General features: G+C 39.8%; 1 protein-coding gene across 2 annotated transcripts in view; it reads right to left on the bottom strand.

Moving 5' to 3' along the window:
* The window catches only part of LRFN2 (leucine rich repeat and fibronectin type III domain containing 2), a 399,930-nt gene extending 374,643 nt beyond the window's left edge, over positions 1-25,287 (bottom strand). For both annotated transcript variants that reach the window (XM_089529571.1, XM_089529573.1), the window contains exon 1: positions 24,960-25,287. The gene's annotated coding sequence lies outside the window, so the exon portion shown is untranslated. The remainder of the gene's footprint in view (positions 1-24,959) is intronic.
* Positions 25,288-25,741: the final 454 nt, after the last annotated feature.

Here is a 25,741-nt window from a genome sequence, read left to right as displayed (position 1 = left end):
TTTGCTCAGTACTGAGTGCTGGCATTCATCATTGGTAGGTCTTGCTGTCATGCTGAGACCTTGGCATTTGCCCAAGAATTCTGGGTGTTGAAGATGCCTCTCCTTCCAAAGAATATGCCCTGTATTTCATAACAAAGTCAAGTCAGTGATTCAATTTAGAAAATACTAAAGCCCATTTCACAAATCATCTAAAGGCCTTGGAGTCAGCTATGGCCTCGAAAGAAATCTCCCCCAAAATCTATAACGCATATGAAACTACCCTAAAACACTTCCTACCAAGGTAGCTTCCTTCATACCAGAGTAGGGTGAATGTGACTCATGGTTGCATGTGGCACTTGGCACCCCAAACTGCAACCCCTAAAGTCTCCCAAAGCCCACAGATATCCTTAAAATATTCCAGGCAACTTTGGATGTTGACCAACAGCTAAAACTCCCTAGAAAATGTAGTGGGTTTGCTTTCCCAAACCCCCAACCCTAGATGGTAAGAATCTTCAGTCTGGAACTATATAACGGGTGGCCAAAAAACCCCAGCATATTTATTTATTTATTTATTTATTTATTTATTTTTTGCATAGAAACCAACATTCCTTTGCCAAAAAGAAAAAGAAAAAATTGCTTTCCTACACTGGATAAAAAAACAAAACACCTTCATCAAATCAAATTCTGCATGGGAAACAACACTTCCTAACTACACCAGTGGGAGTGCATGGAGGCACCTTGACATGGTTTATTCATAGGGGTCTCCCATTGCCTTCTTTTAAGATCATTACTACAGGCAGCTTTTAAACCATGATTTCAGTGGAGGAAAAAGTGGTTTTTGTGATACTCATTGCACAATACCTTTGACCAGTAGCTGTCCTATCCCCAACCTGGCCTTTTCCCCCCATGAATGACCTGACAATTGCACAAGTCCCCAAGTATGAAATGTAATTCCTGGGGCAACTGTATGAGTGCCAGCCATGTGATGTCAGTGTCCCATACTCCCCCTCACTATTCCAAAATGCCTTGATTACCTTGGTTTATTTTTTCTGTTCATTCATTTTATTTTATTTTATTTTATTTTATTTTATTTTACTTTTAAAAACTGAAACTGTGGCAGCAGAGCTCCTGAAGTTCCCGGGAAAATTCAGGAAGAGAGTGTGATGGGTGCAGCAGCCCTGGTTACATGATTTAGAGAGGTGTGATGATGGCTGCCTAGAAAACTATACAACAAAATGTTCCCATTTTATTATTCCCAACATGACTGCTGTGAAAATGGGGCTTCTAAGACTTTCTCAAAGCCATCCAGTGGTTTTCTGTGAGTGAGCAAGGATTCAGTCCCTAGTTTCCCAGATTCTAGTCCAACATCCAAACCACTACATCACTCTTGCTGGACCAATTTTGGAAGTGGGATTCATCACTCTGGATAGCCCCTTGAATGTGTCAACTAAAATTTGGAGTAGTTTCAACATCCTACTGACACAGAGCCGCCAGCTGCCACAGATCAGTCCATCCATCACAGAACATGAGGCTCTCTTAGCAACAGTTACTGCTTCTGATGTTAAAAAAAGAAAGAGAGACTGAGGGTAGCATAAGCCTAGGCTGCAAGCCATGAGAGTCAGCCTTCTTCTGTTCTGTTCTAGTGATCCATACAGAACAAATCCTCCCTCTAAAGCAACCTCTTCCAAAAGGCCAGGCATAGAGCTACTACATTCATGTTCCTTTTTTCACCAAAACCATCCAACATTCTTAGGTCTTCAGTCAGAACACAGTCTACACTGGAGTCATTCATTCTGCACACTTTGTGGCTGAGGAACATAATAATAATAATAATAATAATAATAATAATAATAATAATAATAATATCCTGTCTTTCCCTTTTGAGTATCTAGGCGGGTAACAACAGTCCAATATAACATTTAAAAACAGTAGTAACATGATCCCAATCCCTTAGCCCTCCCTCCTTCTGCTAAAATACAAACATCATACTATATAATAACAGTAGCAGTATCACACATTATACCCAGTTGCATAGATAATGCAGATAAAATTAGGAGCATGGAAAAATATTTACAGGAGTGGTTATAGGAAGAGACAGTGGGTAGGTGAGCAGTTCAGATTCTCATTTTGGAGGTTAGTCTAGGAAGGCTTGCCAGAAGAGATCCATCTTTATCGCCTTTTTAAAGGTCCTCAATTTTTCTTAAATGTCCTACATTTTGGGCTGAGTTTTGTCCTGTAGTTGTCCTACAGTTTGGTCTAGATTTTGTCCCACATTTTGTCCCAGGTTTTAGTGGAGAATTATGGCAACCCTACTCCCATAGGACCTGAGTGTGTGGGAACGATTGTATGGGAGGAGGCATTCCCTCAAGTAGTCTGGACCCAGGCCATGTAGGGCTTTATAGGTAATAACTAACACGTTGTACTGAGCCCGGAAGCTAATAGGCAGCCAATGTAGAGACTTTAAGATAGGTGTAACAGAGTCGTATTTAGATTTACCTATGACCAACCTGGCTGCCATATTTTGAATTAATTGAAGTTTCCGAAAATGGCACAAGGGCTGCCCCATGTAGAGCACATTACAGGCTTGCTAGTGGTATCGGTTTTCTGCAAAGCAAAGCAAAGCAAAACAAAAACAAAACTTCCAAACTCTTTCTTTCTTTCTTTCTTTCTTTCTTTCTTTCTTTCTTTCTGTGCTCCAGGCAGTGAGCCTTCATGTACATGTACCAGCAAATCCTCACTCAAGCCAAGTCAATTGCTTTGAGGATAACATGGCAACCCAAATTCATTGCTGTCTGGGCAAGCTGTTTGTGTTTAAGCATAACAACTGACTTGGAGCTTTGCTGTTTTGCTTTTCCCTCCAGCAGATCAATTCAAATACACTTTAGATGTAATTATATTTATATCTCATATTTATAGAAGTCCCCTGCCCCTGCAGGATATAAAACAGGGCAATATGTATTTTGATTGAGAAAGACAAATTGCTTATTACAAGCACATGGTTTCGCACCATACGGCATTAGGCAAACTAAACCTAAAATGACTATATCTAAATGACTGAAGCTAAAATGGGAGTAGAAAAAATCTGTTAGAATTCCCAGTTCAATATAACATGAAGGTGAGACAGAAATCAGATGCAGAGAAGGAACGTGGTACTTTCAGGATCAGTCTTGGTTATGTTAGCAGTTCTGTGACCTTGAGTTAATCTGTTATTCTCAACCTCATCTGATCTCACATAGTTTTGTGAGGACAGAGTTGAGCGGAACAGCCATCTCTGTTGCCTAAGGTCACTTAATTTAATAAATAAAAAATAAAATTAAAATAAAACTAGGCTACTATGAAAAGATACACAGATGAACCATTCAGTATACCAGCTTCACCTTGAGAGCAGACATGAATCAAAACTTTTCTATAGAACACTTATTTTTAAGAGGTGGTATGTAAACAGAGCTCTCCAATATAAGGAAAAAAATATATGGAGGATGCCTTTTAAAGGGACTAGGTGAAATACTCCCAGTTTTTCAGGAGATTATTCTTATTGTTGGTGCTTTTGTTTATATCAACCTCTCTTCCAATCTCTTCATTCACATAGAAACAACAAAATTCCTTTGTGTTCAGTGAGATATTGTGACCCCTGTCAAGGAAATGGTCAACTGCCACAAGAAATTCCACATTTGAGGTCATTTTGGAGAATTTGTTTTCAACAATTTTATTTTTTTAAAAATTGGAATTTTTGCAAAGGAAACAGAGACTTTTGTGTAAAATATAGTTTTCTGTGCAAAAGTATGTGTTTTGTACAAAAGCCATATATATATATATATATATATATATATATATATATATATCCTGAAAAGCAAACAAAACTGCACAGAAATTCTTGTAATTTCACCAATGGGGAGGAAGCTTCTCAGATGATTTGTCTTCTCTGTGACAATGAAATAAGTACACATTTACACCCCTAATGTGCAGAATTTTGATAAAAGCAATAATGCTTCTATTCATTGAGTCAGAAGGCATATGAAAAGAGCATGAATTATAGGAAAACTTGTAAATGGCATGGAAGCTTTGCCGATAGAGCAGTTAATGCATGACTTTTATATTAGCATCAAAGACAGAGGAGGAATAAAATAAGTCAAAGCATTAACATGGGCACATGGAATAGTTCTCTTAAATTCTGTCACCTTCCAAAGCACTGCCGAGCATGTATATCTGAATGTCCATAAATGCTGAAAAACTTTGCAAGGGAAGTTGAATGTTTGTGAGGACACTCTCATGGTATCTTAGTCAGACTATGTAAGGGCATTGGTATCTTGTGGACAGAGTGCCTCACAATTTGGGGGAGGAGGGGGAAAGGGGAGATTCTTTGTGGTCAAGCCACAGGCCATGGTCTGACCCAGCCAAAATGAAACTACTTTTGATTCTCACCAATACTCTCCTGTACCTAAGTACATGATTACTTGTACCTATGTAACAGTTGCTTGTATCTAAGTAAATGAAGACCAACATTTATATTTACACAATGACAGGATCTGGTATGATGATCAAGGGAATGTTATAGCTGTACATCTTTCTGATACAACATGAAATCTCCTAACCTTTGGTCAACTTTAGATATCTCCCCACTTAGCTTGGAACAACAGCTGTTGGAACTTTCACAAAAATAACAGAGAAGACCCTGCCATGAGGCAGGCCCATAGGCTCTCACCCCTGGCAAGAGGCCACACCCAGCATCTGCCTTTGCCTTTGGCCTCTTCCACAAATTGGGATAGAGTGGCTTGCCATATAGGTTGTAATGCTTGAAAAGTCTATTTTCATGTCAGCTGAACATGCAGATCATGGCAAAAGAGATGCTAGAGAATGAAGATTTGTACCTATTGCTAGTCCCAATTAGAGTAGATCCATTGAATCAATAGGATTTGCCAGTTTACTGTCCATTTTAGTTACTCTAACAAATAGAGGTCAGGACAAGGTTAGCCTTCATGACCTAAAGGACTGTGGAAAGCTTGTGATCCTCAACAACAAAAATTGTTGCCAGAACTGTGTATCTTTTTTTTTTTTAAAGGCAAGTATTACAATCTACAATTCTATTCAGTCTCTGTAGGACCAGCTAGATGAGCTCAGCTGACTACAAACACAAAGCTAAGCCTGAAATTTGAGGACAAGGAATCAATGTTGTACTGTAATTTGAAGGGGGGGGGGGCAATATACAATAAATATCAAGATGCCACAACCTTCCTTTTACAGTTGAGCTAGCTTACCGTGTATAAAATGCCATCCATCAGTATTCAAGGTGTTAAAAACATGACACTGTTAATGCAATTTTTGTTTTCTTTTGGTCAGCTCTACTAAGTCCTTTTCATGTTTATGTACATGTAGATAGGACTTCATTTCCTTCTTTCTTTCATAACACAGTTTTCATTCTGTTTTTGGGGGCAGGGGGATCATCAGAAGTGTTGACCTTGTGTCAATATCAGTGTTTTAGCCCAGTAGAAAGACTAAAGCTTCATAACTCTAAGCCATTTCTTGAATGGGAGCTCCTATAGAAGGCCATGCCTTTTATAACCTGGTTGCCAGTTCATCAGGTACCTCTCTCTAGGCTTAAAAGGGATGGAAACATCTACCAGTTTATTTTCTCCCACCGTTTGTTTGAATCTCAAGTTCTTTCCTTTCTGAATATCAAATTTACAAATTTTGGTAAATTATTTAAAAAATATGAAATTCTCTCTCATTTGCATGAGCACCATTCACTATGTATAACTATTCCCAGGAAGGAGAAGTGTATGTTGCATGTGGCTTTCATAAAGGTGTTAAAGATGCAGACCCTCTTGGAAAATAGAGGTGGAACTCTATGGCAGTGGACCCCAAACTGTGCCCTGTTAGAGATTTTGGACTGCATCTCCCAGAAGCCTCAACTATGTTGGCCAATAGTCTGAGGTTCTGGGAGCTGAAGTCCAAAATCCCTTAAACAGCACGGTTTGGGGACCACTGCTCTATGGCCAGAATCCTGCTATGGCACAGTTACACTATGCCAGTGTAACTGCACCACACTAAACAATTACAGTAGGGGGCAAGAAGAAGGTCTAGGGCACTATAGTCACAAGGAAAGTAAGGCATTAAAAAAAAAGCAGGCTGCTTAGAGTCAGCAGATTTTGTCTGCCTTTCTTTGCCATGGCTGAGCAATCATGAGAAAAGCAGAGTTGCTAAAATAATGCACCAAGAGGCCTAATTCAGCACTAATACAGGGATACAAACTTAGACTTTGCATTCAGAACTCTCAGGCTGGATGGCAGAGTCTGGCCTAACTTCTTTAGTCCTGACTAGAGTAGGTCATTGAATCCATTAGATTTATCTACATGTTGATTCACCATTCAACAGGTGATTAAATCAGTCTACTCCAGTTGGGACCAACAAACAGGATGCCAACCTCTGTCAGTATTGACTTCTCCTAAATCTGACTTATAAAAATAAAAAAAAGTAAATAAATAGATCTCAAGTTCATTCCATACAGAACCTGAAGAAATATCTGAATTTTATTAAATCATTGTTTAAGAATGAACTTAAATGAATTCTTCACATATTCCTAGGGCTTACTCATTGACTCTTTAGACTCCAAAACCAACAGGGAACATGAAGTTCCTTCACTGCTTCATACTGTGAGTTACAGTCACAGCCTTTGACTGCCTAGAACTGATAGGAAATGTTGCCCTTTAAAGTGATATCTATTCAGCCACAAAATATGGATCCTATTCTGAAAGTAGAGAATGATTTTAAGTATCTTGATCAGTTAGAGAGCTCTTCTAAAGTTTCTCCTTTCACTTTGTTAGGCACAGGTGAGGATTCAGCCAGCTTTTCATTGTGTTGCATAGTGTCCATGAAACTCTCCATAGGAAAATGAAATGTTTCTGACCTGAATTATAAGATTCATTGGATTTCTTTTATGTAGAGGTTACATCAGGGTCTTCATATGAGCCTCAAAAGATTCAAAGTGTGCAGGCCCAGAAATACAGGCTGTGTCTGGAATTGATGGATCTGATCATCAGATGAAAGAAGTATTCCATTGACATTATTTTGAGGGTTTTGGTTGAGAATGACAGATACTCAGATTCTTAAAAACAACAGCCAACAACAATAGACAGACAGACTGCACCCAGAATGATGACACACAAATGTGTTTTTCACTACTTGCTACTTCATTCCTTGCCAGTTTTATGGAATATAATGAGAACAACTTGTGAAATCTATTTTAGCTTTTAACAAGCCAGTGGAGTAGCCAACACACCAAGAAAACATGCAATGCACAAGCACGTACCCCTGCTTTCTACAGTTGTTTTTAAGCATAACACTTATAACAGGAACAAAGCATCAGAGCATCCTGCACTGCTCAAGTATTGGGACACACCTATGTGGGGTAATTTTGAGGTAATCAAGATAAGACAATAATATACCTCCATATAGCTGCTAACTGCCAACCCATGCCAGGTTCAAGTAAATGGATTAAAACCCCAGGCAGCAGAAAAACAAGCTTGAAAGACAACTGCAAGAAGTGGGTATGATGTTTTGTAATTTGTAAAAATAATTTGTGTTCTTATATTGTATATTATCGTTGTAGTATCAAATGGTGTGCTCAGAATAGTATATGAAGCTTAAGAGACAGCTACTGAGTGTTGGATGGAATGAATTTATAGATGGTAGATAAAGTTAGAGGTTCTCTAAGAATGTTGTAATGAGAGTCAGATGCATGACAGAGGGGATTAGAATTTGGATTTCAGTTTGAAAGGGGAAGTGTAAAAATGTAGATTAGTTTATATATAATTTACACAAATAAAACTAAGTTTCTGTCTGTTTCCTGTAGCATGTGCAAATGGCTAGATTTTTTAAACACATTTGGAGGATATGTTTAAAATCATCTGACTTAACATATTGTTGACATGGTGTAAACAAAATTCATTTGGTGTGGAGAGAGGCTACTTCAATGATTTTTCCATTCATAGTAGTGTGTTTGATAGCCAGTTGGGAGAGGCATGCTCTCTCAAGGGCAACTGGGACTGATGTGCAACACAAGAAACATTTGAGCACCCAAAAAGATAGGCAGTCATCCTCCAGAGCAATTGAAACTGAATAATCATGAATCATGATTAAAGATTGTCCCAAACAATGGTGGGTAATATAGCTAGTGATTAATTAAAACAAAAGATCCATAAACATAGTGTGTGCATGTGCATGCACCATCAAGTTCCATGTTGACTTAGGGTGACTCCATGTATTTCATAGGGTTTCCTCGGGCAAAGAATCCTGAGAGCGTTTTGCCATTGTCTTCTCTGAAATAGGTTACAACACCTAATACAATGGGCCCTTGGTATCTGCTGGGGTTTGGGACCCCCCATAGATAACAAAATCTGTGGATGTTCAAGTCTCATTAAATACAATGGCATTGTACAATGCTGCCCCTTATATAAAATAGACAAATGAAGGTTTGCTTTTGGAATTTATACATTTTTAAAATATTTTTTCAAACCATGGATGCTTGTATCCTTGGATAAAAAATCTGTAAATATGGAGGGCTCACCATACTGCCTTGTGGTTTTCTGTCCCCATACTACCCAGGCCTGACCCTCTTAGCTTCCGAGATAAGGCAGGATCTCATGTCTTTAAGGTATTTAGGCTTCCTATAAACATAATACATTGCATTTAATGGTCTTATATTATGTGTTCAGTATTGCCTGGTTGCTATATCTGTTCTGGCAGGTTTAGAGCCTAAAAATTAAAATAACAGCCATTACACAAGGGGGGAAAGCATTTTAGACTAGTTTAGGAGTAATTGGATTCAGTGGAGGGTCTTGGCAGCTACACACCCTGGGAAAGAATGCAGGTTTTTTGGGGGGGTAGTTGAACTACAAAAAGTAGTTGAAAGTATGATTAAGGGATTATAACTGACTCAGATCCTGTGCTAGAATAAAGGCAGGCTATTAAACAAACATTTACACTTGCTTCGAATGGCATGAAGTTCAACATCCAGTAAAATCCTCCATCCCCCTCCAAGAAGATGTTCAGCAGCCTGGTAATGGTATAGAGAGTGTGTTGAGACATAACTAAAGAATTACAAACCTACTTTTCAATATTTATGCAAAGATGGCAGATGTGTTCATCCAAAGATCTTGTCCAAGATGCCATCAGCAAGTTTATGAGACACCAGCATGATTTTTCCTTGTCACTGGAGTCAAGTAAAGTTATGGAAGTGCAGAAGGGGCCACTTATATGCTGGGTGAATACTAATAAACAGAAGTTCAATTCCAAAAACAGTGCAATGCGTCAGCTAACAAGGCCAATGTGATTTTAGGCAGCATCAATAGACGTATAGTGTCTAGATCAAGGGAAGTAATAGTTCCACTCTATTCTGCTCTGGTCAGGTTCCACCTGGAATATTGTGTCCAGTTCTGGGCACCACAATTTAAAAAGGATGTTGAAAAACTTCAGCGTGTCCAAAGGAGGGCGACTAAAATGGTGAAGGGTCTGGAAACCATGCCCTATGAGGAATGTCTTAGGGAGCTGGGGATGTTTAGCCTGGAGAAGAGAAGGTTAAGAGGTGATATGATAGCCCTGTTTAAATATTTGAAGGGATGTCATACTGAGTAGGGAACAAGCTTGTTTTCTACTGCTCTAGAGAACAGGACCCGAAACAATGGATGCAAGCTACAGGAAAAGAGATTCCACCTCAACATTAGGAAGAACTTCCTGACAGTAAGGTCTGTTCGACAGTGGAACAAACTCCCTCGGAGTGTAGTGGAGTCTGCTTCCTTAGACGTCTTTAAACAGAGGCTGGATGGACATCTGTCAGGGATGCTTTGATTGAGATTTCCTGCATGGCAGGGGGTTGGACTGGATGGCCCTTGTGGTCTCTTCTAGCTCTGTGATTCTATGAAAAAAACAATGATGCTTGCTCTAGTGACCAGGGAGAATCAGTTGTCAAATGGTCTCCAATTCACTGAAGGGGCAGATCCATAGTCTGGTGGTTCTCCTAGATCCAGGTTTGTAATTAGGTTTTTGATGAATCAAATAATGCCACAACCTGAGTGTCACTGTTCCCTTGCACTTGTACCCCCTCACCACCCTTACCTGTCCAGCCCCACACCCATTTATCCTCAGAGACAAGCACTATGAAGTACCCTGGGGGATCACCCCACAATCCATGTCTCTAAGGACCCATTATCACAGAGATAGGGATGCAAATCTTTGCTTATTTTATTCTTGCTAATGAATGAACCGAGAGAAAGCCATTGGATACTCATTTTCTCTTTGTCAGGGATGAAAATCTCCAAATGGATGACATTTTTTATAGACCCTTTGTTGTGTGCATATGTATTTTCAAGTCACCTGTTGACTTATGGTGACTTCCTGGATTTCACAGGGTTTTCTTAGGCAAGGAATATTCAGAGGTAGTTTTGCCAAATCCTCTGAAATATAGCCTACAGCACCTGGCATTCACTGGTGGTCATCCATCCAAGTACTAACCAGGGCTAACCCGGCTTAGTTTCCAAAATCTGTATCTAAGCCTTTGTTGTTCAGGATAAGAACACATTTGAATGTTGTCTACTTTACTGTTAGGAAGGCAGACAACATCCATTTCTAGAGATCAAAGCTAAAGAGTAGTGATGGGAATCTTTCTAGTAGAAGACCTAGGTTGCACCACCAATACAAACTGTGACATCAGTTTAATGGGAAAGCTGACCTTGCACATCATGTTGAGATATCTTCTGTACCATAGAATAGCTTCTTCCAACTCTTGCTGGTGCTATATCTGTGACTCCCTCCTGGACAGGGATAGTCTGTGACTACCAGTGCTCAAGAAACCTGCAAATGAAACCACTGCCACAAGTTTACTTAGAGATGCCTTTGAAAGTGGTTTGAAAGGTACAGTTAGAGCAGAATACAACTGATCCATTGTATGCACAAATAATCTGTCTCCAGTTTTAGAAGAGCACCACTATTGCCTTTCTATTCCTGACCCCACCTCCACATACAGACATTTACCTTTAAATGATCTGGGACTCAGGTGCCTGAAGAAGTGCTATTTCCATATCAATTTATCTATGCTCATGGATAATCTGTCAATGCCCATATCCATGTATCTCCTCTGGCAAAAGCACATAACATCCATTTGTTTGTTTTCTTTTTCTCAGCACTAGTGCCTTGATAATGGAATCCCTCTTCATTAACTTTGCCTGATAACAAGGTTGAGAATAATTTAGGTGTGAGTCAAAAACTCTTTATTTCACCTTTTGGTTGTACTTTTCAAGAACTTTAAAGTCCTCTTTTATGCTTTTTTATTTACATCTTATTTTGTGTGGCTCTACTTAGTTGTTTCTGCATTGGAATCAAGACTGCATTAGAATCAATACTCTGATAAAAACATTGCATGGAAAAATGATAGCTACCTGTCCCTACATGAACATGGGGACCGCCAACTTTCTCCCATTGAAATGCCCTGGAAACAGGACTTTGTCATCACATAATCTCATTTATGGAGTATTTCATATCCATGTTGAAAGTATATGGTGCCAGCCAGACTTACTAGCCACTTGGAGAGGCTCTTACCTTTAATGGCATAGTTTTAAAAGGAAGAACAATTGATTTAAAAAAACAAACCGTTGGGAGCATTTGTTAAGTGTAGTTTTGCTGAGTTGCTTCCTAAATTGTGGCAATCAGCAGCTGTTGCCTCCCATGTCAGTGCTTTTTTTATTCTGAATTTTACAGAAGCTATCCAAGGTGGGGGGGAAAATCCTACCCTCAGAATAGGGGCAGCCCCTTGGACAGCTCCTTTGGAGTTTAGGCTAAAAGCTGGAGTGGTTTTTCCCTGCTTATATGAAACCCACCTACATCTCTGAGATGTTTCATGGAACTGAACTCTGGCTTTGAGCTGAGGAAGTTGTTGCATGGACTGGAACTGTGCTTTAACCAAGGAAGCTGTGGCATGGAACTGAACTGGGCCACCCAGGCAGCCATTGTACTACATCTTAACCCTGAGAATAGACATGCATAGAACTGAGATGGGCTTTGTACAGATCACCCACCTTTATTTGGCTTTATGCCTTATCCTCAGGTCAAGACCTGAGAAACTACCTAAGAATTCAGTCACCAACTCTGCTCTTTCCATCCAAAATAGGTTTGACCCTGTCGCCAAACCTCTTGAGCGCTTCCTTTTCAATGGATTATCAGTACATGTTGTATGAAGTCATTATTTTAAAAAATGACCACATTTAATTTTTTATTCTCTCCCTCTTTATGAATGGCCACATGTAGAATCAAGATCCATTATGAACTTGATTTTCATGGATAGACTTCAGTAATGACCACTGAGGTCTTTGATATAGTCCATGTAACTGCCCCACATCAATCCATTGATATTTCATAGCATACTACTGCAGCATTTCCTTGTAGATTAGATTATGAAATGCCATCCTGAGTCCAAATAGAAATGTCTTTTTCGGGCATAATGCAAATAACGAGACAAGAGAGAGAGCAAGCTTCTCTTTCAGCATACACTTTCTTGTCTTCCCTGCTCAGCATTAAACCAACTAAAAGAGAAAAGAAGCAGCATAATATGAATTTAGTCTCAGCTGACCTCCTCCTTAATCTACCTTTCTTTTCTTGTTAGCACTAGATGCTGACATGAACTGGGATGCACCAGTCCAGCCTCTTATCTTGCAGCCAACCAGAATCATACTACCAGGATTTGTTGGCTATTCCAGGACCCATCTCATTATCTTACCCAGTTTAACACAATGGTTGTGACATCACAACACCTGCCGGGAGGATTAGAAACTGGCTCTTTCTGAAATACTCACCCCCCGTGGCCTTTTCAACACCTTTGTTTTAAACTAGATGCCACTATCTCTGCTATTACTCTGTTTAAAATCTCATCTGCTGTCTATTATAGAATACCAGAATTAATGAAACAGCTCTATGAAGATGCGTAGGTTCTGTCATGGTGTAGCACTCATTAAAGATCTTTTATTAATGATCTTTGGATTAGTCTACAAAAAAGAGACAATTATTACTAACTGGAACAGAGTTCCCTTTAGATTGATCAAAAGCTATGCTGGCAGACAAGTTATAGTTCACTAGTTCTGGAAGGTGTAGTCTAACAGTCATGGAGGGCATGTGGTTTGAGAAGGCTGGTTTAGACAGAGTTGGGCAGCTGTGAAGGAATGAGGGCTAGCCATTATTCTAAGGTGTAGGTCAATACATTTTGTACCTCAGTAAAATAAAATGTACAGTAGGAAATAGGAGCTGTACAGTTTGCAAAAGAGGCTTTGATCAGGAGTAAGATCATTTATTAAAACATACAGATGAGGGGAAAAATGAAAGAAATAGAAAATTAAAGTGCCCAGTGTTCAAAGCATATTATTCTGAAGTGTGGTTTGGATGACTGAGTCTCAGACAAGATGGAGTTTAGGGATCTGGATTCTCTTCTGGATATGGCTATACTTCTCCTGAAAAGGCAGGTTCATAGCTTGGATATTCTTCTCAATTTGAGGCTGTCCCTAGTTTTTGAAGTCCTGGAAGTGAAAAGAAGTCTGTGCAATTACATTAGTACCATTTACATGAGTTGGTATGAAATAGCAAAGCCGCCTTGGATCCCACTTTGGGAGTAAGCCAGCATATAAATGAAGTAAACACAATAAAATAAATAATTGTCAATGCCTTGATGACAAGCAAAGAGGAGACAAGCTCCACATGCTAAAAGGTTTTAACTTTTAGAATTCCAAGCACTTTAGGACCTAAAGGAATGGCTGTATTCTTAGCAACTTGTCTAATTATTAAAATCTGTAGGACAGATTGACCCTTGACTGCCATTTCTCACTTTCTGTATGGTTAGTCCTAAACAGTACAATACACACAGAGAGACAACTAGTCCCCACTAGGGTTGTCAGTTCAGAATTGTTCCAGACCCTGAAGTTTCTAGGCCAAAACCTGATATCAAAGGAAGACCTCTTGTGACTTCATTAAGTATTAGGCATTAAGTAAGAACTACAGTTGCTCACAGCTTATCTTTTAGATGTCAAGAGGGTGAAGAGAGAATTCTTTCCCTGTTTTGAAATTAAAAGAGAAATCTTAGCTAAAGGGACCATTCCCAGATCAAGATGAAATGAAGAGATTATTCCTTCTCACATACTTTGAAAGATATGACAAGAAACATTTCATGTAGTCTACTAGCTGGACAAGATGCTAAAGTGTAAAAATGTAAATATGAACATGAAACTGAGGAACATCCAAGCCATCCTATTCCCTGTTATCATGTATGAATGTGAAATCTGGACAGTGAATAAAAGCTAATAGAAAGAAAATAAACTCATTTGAAATGTAGTGCTGGAGAAGAGTGCTGAGGATACTGTGGATGAAGACAAATAAATAGGTTCTAGAACAGATCAATCCTGAAATCCCTCTGAAAACCAGGATGACTAAATTGAGGCTGTCAACTTTGGCCTCATGAGAAGGAATAAATAATTGGAAAAGACAATAATGCTAGGAAAGAGGGCAGTAGAAAGTGAGGGAGACCACATGCCAGATGGCTTGGTTCAATCAGAGAGGCCATGGTCCTGGGCCTGGGCCTGCAGATGCTGAACAGAGCAGTGGAAGATGAAAGGTCTTGGAGAGGCCTCATCCATGGGTTTGCCAAGACGTGAGGTTAACATGAGGGCAATTAACAACAACAACAATGTAGCTTCTAGCCACAGTAACTGGGAGGGAAAGATTCAAAGACATGCTGCTTTATCACACTAGGGGGCAAACAGGATTTAAACGAGAGTTAAATGTTGTGTGATAAACATCAGGCATTTCCTGTTTAACTCTTGTTTAAATCTTGTTTAAATCCTGTTTGTCCCCTAGTGTGATGAAGCAGATAGTCATGTTAGTCTGAAAAAACAGTATGCAAAATGATCCTGTAATAGCTTTGAGACTAAGGAGATTATCACACATCTCAATAATGCGCTTTACCTTTCCCAAATTGAAGTCTAATTTGGTTTGCATCTGGGTCCTATCACATGGCTTTTGTTGCCAAATCTGCCATCCGGGTACAATCTGGCTGCAGCCCGAGTTCCTTAACATGCTTTGGTGGCCATTTTTCAAAGTTGGGAGCTTTACAGCTTTGAAAAATGGTCGCTGAAGCGTGTTTAGGGACCCAGGCTGCAACCGTGCTGTCCTCAGATGGTGGATTTGTTGACAAAAGCTACATGATAGCACCCGGATGCAGCTCAAGTTAGACTTCAATTCTGGAGGGGTAAGTTGGGTTATTAAGATGTGCAATAATCTCCTAAATGAAATACAGAAGCTGCTAGCATAAGCTTTCATAGACTTGAGTTTGATTCCTCAGATGTATGGCATGAAGAGTCCAGGGACAGATCTATATGAGCAGGCTGTGTGAGAAAATGGCAAATAGGATGAAGATATGATGAACTGGCCAAGAGAGCCACCATGGAACCAGGGGGTTAGCTAGTATTATTATGTGTGTAGTGTATCAAAAAACTATTGCCTCTGTTCAACCCACTATTCATGGACTGGAGTTTGTGGATATGTTCCAGTTCTGCTGTTTCTCTTTCCAGTCTCCCTTTGTAGGTGGGTAAAGATTCCTCCAACATTGTGCAAGTCAATATCCTTCTAATATTGTGGGTAATGTCATTAGGTCCTGTGATGATATTTCCTAAATAGATGTGGGGGGAGAGTTGGCATCTGGGTTTGTAACAAAGTCTTGTACCCATGCCCACATCTGTGTTGTGGAAGCAGGAAGCTAAGCAAGAAAATACATAGACACCCTGGAGAGTCTTTGCAAATTGAATCAACAAATGAAGCGAGCTTTGCATATTCCAGCTGAGCTGTAGAGTTGCACATGGGATTCCCTCTTGTCTGGATTTAGCCCATCAAAAGTGGAGATTTTGCACCATTATCTACCACCTGGAGATGACCCATGAAGACTGGAGGGTCATGGCCAGGCTGTGAGCCCTTGCAATCATAGTTTCCACATTTTCCATTTTTAGAAAAAGAGTCAACAGGACATATATTTAAACTCTGGCTTTTAAATGGTGCATGTGCTTGGGGGGCATTGTTCTTCATGATGTAATAATCCTGCTTTGCTGTAGATTGTGCCATTGTTGTTTATGGCTTTGGGCAGCCTATAGGTGGTATTGAGAGAAAGGCAGTATAACAATTTTTGAAATTAAAAATTATTACACCATGCAAAAGCCTTTGTAGCAGTTTTAGCCATATGTGACAGAAATGTTTTTCCCCAGGGCCTGCCCAGAAAACAGTTGCCCAGGACCAATGGATGAGATTCCCCAAAGGCAATAGATCAATTTGTAGATTCTCTTAAAAATAATTTTAAAGATCTCAAGAACAGCTGCTTTTAAAATACATTTATAAGGAAGATTATCCCACAGTATTTATAATAAATGGGTAAAACATACTACTGCTGCTGCATTTCCAACAAGAAATCACAAATGTCAATATATTAAGGAGAGGAAATCAGACAAGTGTGGGATTATCAGGCTAGCAATAAAGCAACAAAATTATTATTATTATTATTATTATTATTATTATTATTATCAAAAAAACTCTCCTTCCCAGTCTCCTTCTGGAATAAAAACTACCAAGAAAAGGAAAGAAGAGAGATGGGGTTGATGGGGAAAAGAGAATGAAAAGAAATAAAACTTGAACATTTTACCAGCAGCATCTCTGAAATGGTATGTTTTCCATTTCCCATGCAGCATCTTTGTGGAATGTTTAGCAACATGTTTACATCTGCCTGTGTCATGCAGGCCATTGGCAGCCTTCCAAGCTGAAGGTAATTCAGGTTATTACAATCAGGAAAAAAAAATACAAGAACAAAAAATACGCACTGACAACCCTCCCATTACAATCTGTGGATAGGGTAGGATTGGAAGCGACAGCTGGGACTAGGTTAAGCACTTTGTAGTAGTATATGACAGGAAATGGAATTTGATCTTTTTTTTAAAGATCATTTCTTTTTGCACAATTAAAATGCTGCTACCCATGGCTTAAGGCTATTGCAAAAATATTCTGAATAAAGATGATTAAAGGCATATAGTACCCACGTCATAATTTTGTATTTTATCTCACATTACAAACCCACAAGGGGGAAGTCTAATGAAGTACAATTCTTTTATTGTAAAACAATGTACTGTAGTCTGTACATTGGGAGCCTATTGTCTCTGTAGCGCTCCACTTCTGCTTTTCTTGACTGTTGTATTCATTTTTATTATTTCGCTATTCTCTGTCCTAGTTTGCTTCATGATTCAGAGCCCTTTTCTCTTCCCCTTAAATCTTGGGGCTCCCTTCTAATCTTTTTTCATTTATAGGACTGCTTTAGAGTCCCTTTTTCTTCAAAAACTGAGACTCACAATGGCTCATACCATACATTAACAGTATAGATAACATCCCTCGCCAAAGTGTTTGTTTATTCATTTATGGTACATCCCATCTTTCTCCAAGTTCAGGATCCCAAAACAGCTTAAAAGAGGAACTAAACCAGACAATAGCCAAAATGAAAGGTTTATAACCTTTCTGAACAAGTTTAAAAAGAACTCATGTTAAATTAAGTTATTGTATTAAACCTAAAGAACCAGTATGATGTAGCAGTTTGAGTGTTGAATTACAACTCTGGAGTTCAAGGTTCAATTCCTTGCTCAGGCATGGAAACCCACTGGGAGATCTTGAGTAAGCCATACACTCTCTGCCCCAAAAGACCCCATGGTAGCATCACCTTAGAGCAGTGCTTCTCAATTATTTTCTGTCATGCCCCCCCCCAGGAAGAAGAAAACATTTCGCGCCCCCCGCGCGACTGTAAATAGTATCATTTGTCTATAAAATTGTTATAAGTACACCTCTGCATAACAGAGCCTCGCGCCCCCCTTTACGGAGCCTGTGAGGATCACAAGACTGACAGAAAGCCTTATTCTAAAATGCTCTGAACTCAAGCAATATGATGTTGAGTGAGTCTCAGTCTGGACCAAAGCCAGTTAGAGCTTTATATGTCATAACTAGCACTTTGAACTGTGTCACAAAACTGGTGAAGTTATCAATAGTAAGAAGTAGCTATTGTCCTGGTAAGCATCTCTAGTCAGCAGGGTAGCCACAGCCTCCTGGACCTAATAAAGTTTCCAAATGCTTTCAGAAAATTGCATTATTAAAATACACTTAAATAAATTATAACATCAAAGCAAAATGTCATTAAAAGTCATCAAAAACATGGCAATAAGAAAGATAGTATCCGTCCCCTTAAAAACCCCATTCAGAGCAACTAGTGAACAGCTAAAAGCCCACTTGAATAAAACTGTTTTTGCCTGGTAGCAGGAGAAATAAAAAAGGAGACAGAGAATGAGAGAGAGAGAGAGAGAGAGAGAGAGAGAGAGAGAGAGAGAGAGAGTAGGATTCCTTGAAAGAGAGTACCACCATGACAACATCTCCTGTTCCTACCAAATGTGCTCTTGAGAGTGGTGGGGCTGAAAGAAGGGCTGCCCCTGAGGTTCCCAAAACCTAAGCAGGATAATATGGGAGATTATGACTCTTATTTCCCAGGCTCCTTTTCATTCTATCTGTCCTTCTCTAGGCCTGCACATTCTTTCTACTTTTGGTACCCAGCATGCTCACCCAAGAAAAAGCATGAGAACCCTGGAGACAGTGCTGCTTAACCAATGTCAGCCCAAGACCCATTCTACTTCTCTTGGCCCTCTGTGACATCATAGCAGTTCAGCCAAACACTGCTACAAGCATTGTCACTACAATCACCACATATCTAATGTGCTGTGCTTCTTAAGCTGTCTGATGTGGGGAAATTGCTCCCCCCCTTCAGCATGCTAGGTACCGTATTTGTACCCACTAGCTACAATTCTTTCCTTCTTTCTAGGAAATGCTCTAGGGATGAACAAGTAATGGATCATGGATTGGTACTGGTCCATTGACCACCATGTTACGTAGGACTGGTTTAGACAATAGATCAGTTTAATCAGTAATAACATTGTCCAAAGATTCTGCAGCTCACTAACAGTTTCAAGCTGTATCCAGGCACTTTGAAAGCACTTTGTATTCACATACAAGAAATGAACTGCACTAGTTTTACCCCTGCCACCTACATTTCAGTCACCTTCAACACATGGAGGATGATGGTTCTGAAGTAAATTTCCCCTGCTTTCCATGGAGGTTTTCTATGTGAACTGGAAGGCTGAACAATGAAATCAGGGGTTCATCTCACACATGAGGGCTTTCTGCTTCAAACCTGTTGCCCCCCATATGGTAGGATGGAACTGGATATGGAAGAGGTGAAGCTACTGTGTTCCTCTTCTTGCAGATTGATACAAAACACCTTTAAAAGACTCCAAATGGGGATTCTGACTCTCAACATTTTAATAATCATCCGTTCCACTGCCATAAATTGATACAATGCATACCCAATGGGAACATTTATACATCGTCATATGAGTAACAAAAGTGTATCTGGAAGAAAATAGCCCTAATGATTGAAATTATTACTGAAAGATCTGGTCTTCCTCTCAACAATCTTTAGTAGTGATGCAGTATATTGCACAATATATATATATATATTGTATTAATTCTTAGATTTTATTGGAGTGATATAATCTAAATTTTAACTGTTTTCTTTTAATCCAGAATTGAAGAAAGCAGCTAGAACTTTCACTAGATGCTTCCTTGCATGTTTGGGCTCTCACAACACAATCCTACTTACTAATTTTGCCATGTTCTATTATTATCATCTAGAGACTTTAACAAATTGACATACTTTTTAATAAGCCCTCGGAGTTTGATGATACAAACAAGCTTTCATAATGTGAGCTCCCAGTAGTCTCTTAAACACTGGGAAAAATGGATTTCAAATGTAAGCACTAGGAGATTTTTTTTTCCTACGAGAAAGTGTCAAGACAAAGTATCCAGGGAACCACAAAGAAATATCAGGAGCCCACTGATGTTTCATGTGGCAGTGGCAGCTGGTAGAGTCCAAGTCACTCTAGGTCTTAGTTTGGTTTTAAAGGACCTATCCAAAGAATAACTCTCCAAACAATTGCAGAACCTTGGATAGCACCTTTAAAACTGGATTAAAATCCCAAATTGATTCACTGCCTCACTAGTATGGAAATCATACTGCCACTGTAATATGATTTGCCCTATGTAATCACTGTTTGTTTTAGGGAATGCCAAGACAATACACTGGAAGCTGACCAATCAAGATGGAATTCCACTGGAACCATAGTTTAGCAGGATGAAATTCCATAAGGACAGATTGGATTCAATTCCATGGTCACAGTTTACCAGCAAAACACACAAGTTGCATAGGGAACATTTTCTTTAAAATGGATCCCTCCAGATATTTTGGAAAACAGTTCCCACCATCCTCATTCTGTGTGAGCCATGGAAAAAAGGATGTAGCCCCAAACATCTGGAAATACTAAGCCTGGGGTGCATTAAAGTTGCCAGGATTTCCACAAAGCAATATGAGAAAAGTACTCCCAGTCACAGCCCAGCTCATGACTGGCCAGGAACATGTGAGGCAGGACTATGTAAGGACTCCTCAAATTTTGTGAAAATCCAGACCTATGCAAATTTCTCATTGGTTGGCCAGCCATCTTGGGATAAGAGGTTTACTTAGTGAACATGTTGCTTGGCCCTGCAGGAGAAAGGGCACTCATGCTAAACCAGCTGAGCTAACAAATCTCCAGTATTTGGCACGTAACAAGCCAGTGTGCTCTGAATAAGAAATGCTGAGGGCCAGCCTGTTGTGAACATGGCTAGTGCCCACTCTCACCAGATCAAGAGATATGGGATTTCAATACAGCATCACAATGAAGCACTAAATTTTAGGCCTCCAAATATAGGACATCCCATAAAAAATTAAATACCTGGGATCCCTAGAGCAGGCTGATGTTGAAGATTCCTCTTTAGAATCTTCTGTTAAAGGAGCTGAGGTAGGAAATGTGGAAGATGTCATGCCTGAGTTTGATGCCTAAGACACTGGAGAGTTGTTGGCTGTCATTGTGGCTTCCTAGATGCTAATTGTCATGTAATATGTTTGAATCTCCAAATGCCAAACTGTTTTTTTCCCAACATCTCTGAGAAATCAAAAAAGAATTTCAAACTCCTGTACAGACATATTATTGCTTAGAGATATGGGAATGATCTTTTAGATAATGACCAATCGCATTCGGGTCTGGAATGTTCTGATTTGAATCTCCACCACATTGTATCCCTGCCTACCTACCTACCTCTCAGTTATCTTTATTCCAGGCCAGAAATGGTGGACTAAACTATAACAACTTACAGACACAGACACAGACACACACACACACACACCCTGAGGGGCAGGATATCTTATTTTACCTTTTTGAAATTGTATTTCAACTTCATTTAGGCCAGCTTTTAGGCCTTTCAGTAAACACAGATCTAATGAAAGGCATCTGACTCATGAAGATGTAAATTTTAAGTTATCATATATATAATCCAAAGGAAGTTTATGTCATTTCTCTCTTTGTATCATCCCCCAAAATATTTATTACAGAAAAAACATTGGCTGAATTGAGATTTGCTCATCTCATTGTGTGCTCCCATTATTCATAACTTTCCCAGTCATTTCATATAATTTGTGCTATCTGAACATGTTCCCCTTCATTTACAATCACACTGTATCATGGTTTCTCTAGTCTTAAAGATGTGTAATACTTCATTCAGAAAAGAGAGTAAATAGATGTTACAGTGAAATGGTTGACATATAATGACTATCAAATGCATCATACCAATAATACATGCTCATTGAAGTAAATATGTTTGTGTGTCTGAACACATACATACTGAACCAGCAGTTCTGGCATTCGTATGGAGGATTTTGGTTAGGCTTTTACAGTTATTAGCAGGTTTTAATCTGATGGTCCTGAAATATTTATTCAAATTCTCCTTTAAAAAATGGAGTACAGATCTCGTTTAATATTCTTGTATGTATGGGGAAAAATAGGAGTTTCCATGTTTTCTAGTCCAATTTTAATTTGCCCTATATAATGCTATTTCCTAACTGTAGGGAAAGTTGTACCTGACAATATCTTTCTGCACTGCTTATGTTTGCTCTCAATGCTTCAAAGCACCTTGGCTCTCAAAAATACAACAGAGATGAATATTTTTTACCCAGAAGTCTCTTGTTTGTGACTGGAGAAGTTAAAAGCATGAATTTGTTTCCATTCTTAGATGTAATACTGAGACATCTGTGGTGAAGAAGAGAAAGAGGAATGAGCCTAGTTCCCAAATGCTCCATTTTCTCTGCCTTTTGAGCATTTAAAAAATGTATTCAAAACCTGCCAATCCACCATTTTTTCATCCCATGTTGTAGATTAGGAGCTAAGTGGAAGAGTAATACCCAGCTACATCACCAAGACTGAAAACTGTTTCATAGCTGGTTTCCACTCACAACATTGTCAGTCTTCACTGGCAAAAAGAAACACCCCATTCCAAAATGACCTTTTCCTCTCAGTCACTCCCAAAACAGATAAGACAGCAACATTTCAAGCATCACAGTGGACAGATTGACGTTCATCACTAATAGACAGGGTGAAATGACTTGTAAGGAACTGTCAGGGAGCTGTCAGCCTCTACCCCACCCGGCAGAAAAGGACATGGAGGCTGCCACAGAAATGATGTGTTCACATTTTCTCAAAAGGGAAAGGCAACCAAAGCAATTGCTGTCCACATCTGAATCTAAGTAAGTTTGGTTAAATGGTAGCAACAGTGAGGAGGAAGTATGCAGGTTGAAGGGAGGAACAGCAAACAGTGGCCCTTGGAAGGGTGGAAATGTACATGCTGGATAGCCTAGACAGAAGGAATTCAATGTGTGTTGGAATGGTGAAGAGCCTAAAATAAGAGCCGGAATCTAAATATCATTTATTTCATCATAGTCATATAGCAGAGACAGCAAGATCAAAAAAGCCAATGATACATATGGTGCAAATTCTCAAAGCTATACAAATGTATACATTTTTTGCCTTGGGTATTTTGCTAAAAGCAATATATCTCTTTCAGTTGGTCATTAATTCTAAAGAGGTTTGCAGCTGTCTTTGCTTTGCTCTGTTTTGACAGGCATGTGCAAACAGCATGGACTGGGCATGTGCCAATACGCAGCTAACTATGTGCAGGACTAACAAGTAAAAAGGGGAGGGGGTCTGACAATATCTAAATAATAAAAGTAATGCCCAGCCATTCTATGCTGTATCATTGTGCTGATGATTGCTGGATACACAGTCATTCCCACAACCAAATCCTGGCTTACTGAGAATGACATTTGTAGTGTCATAAGCTAATTGATAACATCTACAATCTTTGAAATGGGAACAAGTGACATCAGATGCCACCTCTCTGACTTTTGATTGTTACACATACTGTGCCATATAGTGTGCCAGATGCTGCTGATCAGATTGACACAGAAATTGGGTATCTGAGGCCATACCTGTTTATCTCAGCAACTCATTTGCACAGTAGTACAACAGGCTACTCTTGGCGCTGTGTCCATCTTTTGACTTTCCTCCTCCCTCTGAGTACCAAGCCGGGGAGTTGCTCTTATCCATTCGAGCTCATCACAAAACACAAGAAAAATCCTCAGCTTCTTTAATGCTTCTTTTGCTTCTCAAGGAAGTGAAAATTACCAAGCAGATGTACTCTACCAAAAATATATATTCCCCCTATAAATAAATGTTTTCACTTCTTTTGTGTGGGGTGTGTGTGCAGATTTCAACTGTACATGAATTATACTGGTTGTCCGCTGCTACCCACTCATTGGGTCTGGAGAAGTTACAGATGTATACCCATCACAATGTACTGAACCATTTTCTGCTGGGGTATTCCTCTGTCATAAATGATCCCTTCCCTTAATCTGATCTGGGTTCTATTTAGGCATGTGTGTCTGTCTCTAAGAACGTGACACTTATCATACGTTCATACGACATACAAGCTCCACCACTTCGGGGGAAGTGTAAACATTGGATGATGCCAGAGTGACATGATTATGGCACATTCCTGCCAGGGTGTCAATTCATGACTTACCATTTGTTATCGGTATAAAGCCCTTGGACCGTTCTAGCTGCCCAGTCCCTTGGGAATCATTTGCAATTTAGAGAGATTGAGGTTTCCTAGCTATCTGAGGCTGCATCCAGACTGCAGTAATAATCTGTTTTGACACCACTTTAACTGCCATGGGTCAATGCTGTGGAATTGTAGTTTGTTGTGGCTCTGGGGCCACAACAAGATACAGTTCCCAACATTCCACAGCACCAAGCCATTACAATTAAAGCGGCATCAAACCAGATTAATTCTGCAATGTGGATGCAGCCTGAGACATCACGGCATTCCTCCTGCCCTCAGTTGTTTCCTTCTTGTCCCTTGTTTCTACTCAGGGTCTTCTCTCATGTGTCTTCCAGTGCCTTTTCTGTCCATGACACCTCACAAGATCCTCTGTCCTTGAACTGGACATTCTCATACCCAGTGGAGTTTAGCTGCATAGCAAAGTTCCTCCTTTTTTTTCCAAATCCTAGGTGGCTTTCACATATTTTCTTTCTTTCTAGAATAGAATAGCCAACCTGAACCTGCCTCTGCAAAACCTCATTGATCTTCAATCTACTCCAGCATGGATAAATGCTCAATTTCTATCAAGCATTTGGACATGAAAACAAAATCAGCAATCCACAAACCAACCACATTCCATTTCAGCATCTTCATTATAAAATTATGGGACCCAGACTCTTTCCCCTCCACAAAATCTCTTGTCAGAAAAGATTTGCAGCAACACAGAAATAAAAAAAAAGTTCGACAGCTCCCCTTGAATACCATTCCAAGCCATTGCAAACACTTCCCTCCCCCCTGACATTCAAGGATGCTATTTGATATACCTGAAGAGTTTTTTTTATTAGAGGAAACATCCCAATGCTTACCTTTCAGAAATCACATTGAGCCTTGCTTTGGTGAAAGAAGCTCCGGAAAGGATGGAGTTCTCCTTGCTCTGCCATTCATCCCCTTTTCTCGCCCTCCTTCTCTCTCTCTTTCTCTCCTTCTGATCTTCAACAACAATATATTTTTTTAGAATCCTGACTCGATCCAGCAATGGAAAAAAGAATAAGAAGAAAGGAAGGATGCTTTGCAGAGGATTCAGCAGAAAGTCCAAAGGACTTGAATCCTGGAGTCTCCTTGGACAGATCCACAACACACAAAAAGGAAGGAGGAGGAGGAGGATAGAAGACTGGTGTGTGTCTGTGTGTGTGTGTGTGTGTGTGTGTGTAAAAGGAAAAATAAACTTGTGCTTTTTCCCCTATTGTTTCCAAAATACTCTGTTTGCAAAGGCTAAGCAGCCTGATGTTTTTTTTCCCAAGGCTCTTTCCCCCCAAAGCCTCCTAAGGGACCCCAGGCATGGGGCTGTCGCAAGTGTCCAAGTTCATGTCCATCAGAGCCTGGGTCCACGTAACACGGTGTGTATGTGTGTAAAGGAGGGGGGAATACCCGCTACAGACACACAGACACAAACACACACACACGGACACACAAAGGCAGGGGGAGGGAGGGAGGGATGGCTGAGTGGGTGGGTGGGTGGGTAGAAGAGGAAAAAGAGAGTGCAGGGGAGGGGGAGATTTTAAAAGAATAATAATAATAAAAAAGCAACACCCAGCAGCTTGGAGTGATCTGATCAAGTGCTCTAGATGGCAGAGCCTGCAAAGGGAAG

Source organism: Sceloporus occidentalis, unplaced genomic scaffold (assembly GCF_023333645.1).
Source record: "Sceloporus occidentalis isolate IW3139 unplaced genomic scaffold, rSceOcc1.0.p SCAF_6, whole genome shotgun sequence".
In the NCBI taxonomy this organism is placed as follows: domain Eukaryota; kingdom Metazoa; phylum Chordata; class Lepidosauria; order Squamata; family Phrynosomatidae; genus Sceloporus; species Sceloporus occidentalis.
Note: the sequence above shows the minus strand (reverse complement) of the source record. Positions and strands in the feature narration are given on the sequence as shown.